Here is a 2,196-nt window from a genome sequence, read left to right as displayed (position 1 = left end):
TTTTTTTTTGTATCAGTGTCTCTTTTCTTATGGATCAGAAAGTTGAGAGGTCAGGCCAGCACCAGAAACAGATAATCTTCAAAGTCTGCCCACAGCCACTCACTTCTGCTAGGCACACCACATGTCCCAAGCTTTCCATAACCTCCCCAAACAACATCGATGGCTGAGGACCAAGTGTTCAGAATCATGAGCCTGTGGGGGATGTCTCACACCCAATTCAATCCATAACACTTCTTTTAAAAAACAGATGGATCATCTGTACTTGAGATACTTGCTTGGAACGCTACACCTTAAAAAAAAAAAAAATGCTCTTTTGTAGCCCAGACTAGCCTTGAACTTCCCAACCTCCCAAGTGCTAGGACTGTGTAAGTGTGAGCCACCACACCTGGCTTCCGGCTCTTGACTTGCTGTCAAAAGCCTGTTTGCATGACATCTGAGAAGAACAGCCAAGGGAGTACTCACCATCCATTTGTTCTGCTGTCAGCACTGGAGAAGTGCTGTCAGTGTCCTCATTTACCCAACCTCACAATCATCTCAGTTAATAAGATGAATATGGGAAGGCTGGAAATGGAGCTCATTCGGGGGACCATTTCCCTAGCATGCACCAAGTCCTGTGTTTCATCCCAGCACTGCATAAACTGCCTGTGGTGGTGTATGCCTATAATCCCATCACCTGGGGAGTGACTGGCAGGAAGGTCTGAAGTTCAAAGCCATCCTCAGCTACATAGCTACTTCCAGGCCAGCCTGGGGCACATGAACTGCTCTCAAAAATTTTTTTTACCTAAAAAACAAACAAATAATAAAGGGAACAATAATATAAAATACACAGGAACATCTTTTGGAAAGGAAGGAGGAAAGAAAGTCTAAGGTGGGCAGCATAATTGTTTCTCCCAAAGAAATCTACCTCTGAATCCCGGAACCTGTGACCATGTGACCTTAAATGGCAGGAGGAAAATCAAGGTAGCAGATGGAAGCACATTGCTAGTCAGCTGACCTTAAGACAGATGTGTGAGCTACCCAGGCAGGACCAAGATAACCCCAAGTAGAAGAGGAGGGGCTGGAGAGGATGCTCAGCAGGAAGGGGTCTTTGCCACCAGGACTGCCTGATCCCCAGAACCCACAGGGTGGAAGGAAACTGCCTCCCGAAGGCTGTCCTTTGACCTCCACACACACTGTGGTATACACACACACACACACACACACACACACACACACACACACACACACTAAATAAATGTTACAAGTTTGAAAGATTTAAATGAAAAGGGAAGAGAGAGGGGCCAACAATGGAGACAGAGTGTGACCTAGTGCCCAAGACAGACAGACTGATGCAGTGTAGATGGTTCTGAAGATGGGGAGTGGATGCCAGCCAAGGCATGTGGGCAGCCTGCAGAAGCTCCGCCAGCGCTGCCAGGAAGAACACAGCCTTCAGAGTGCCAGTGCTCTGCATCTCAGTCCAGGAAGGCCCATTTCAGGTTCTGACTGGTCAGAAATGTAAAATAATGATCTGTGTTGCTTTCAGCCACTGCGTTTGTGGTCATTCATAGCAGGAAAGTACAGAACGGGTCAGGTGAGGTTAAAGAGCGCTTGTTTCGTTTATTTAACAAAATACGAAGAACTCTTGGAGAGCAAAACATTATGTTGCCAGCCTATGAGCGTAGATAACAGGTACTTCAGAAAGATGGAAAGAGGAGGTACCAACGCTGGGACAAAAATGAAGGATTTTCAGTCCACTGTGGCCATGAGCATTGAAATCCCTCCTCTTCGCTCTACAAACTGCTGGTTTTTTTTTTTTTGTTTGTTTGTTTTTGTTTTTGTTTTTTGGGCGAGACTCATATGAAGGTCTGGATTTCCTAAGGCTGCAAATGTGCACAGCATTGACGAATCTTAGCCAAGGCGATAACATTCAACCGGCCACAAGAGTGTGCCTGTGAGGAGCTCATAATTTTTTTTTTTTCCCTGCCAAACCAGAATTAGCCGGTATAGGAATGAAGCAGCGTGAAGATCGGAAATTGCACGGATTGGAAGGAAGCTCGGGGTAGGCTCGGATCCTTCCAAATACACCCTTTTTAAAGGCTCGGGGACAGAAGCATCGAGCCTTAGGCTCCAGAAGGTTCACCTGGCTAGACAGCGAGCGGAAGGCGAGTCCGGGAGCCCCGCACCGAGCGCACGGAGCCGGGCGAAGAGCCGAGCCCC

Source organism: Peromyscus maniculatus, chromosome 13, assembly GCF_049852395.1.
Source record: "Peromyscus maniculatus bairdii isolate BWxNUB_F1_BW_parent chromosome 13, HU_Pman_BW_mat_3.1, whole genome shotgun sequence".
Taxonomy (NCBI): domain Eukaryota; kingdom Metazoa; phylum Chordata; class Mammalia; order Rodentia; family Cricetidae; genus Peromyscus; species Peromyscus maniculatus.
Note: the sequence above shows the minus strand (reverse complement) of the source record.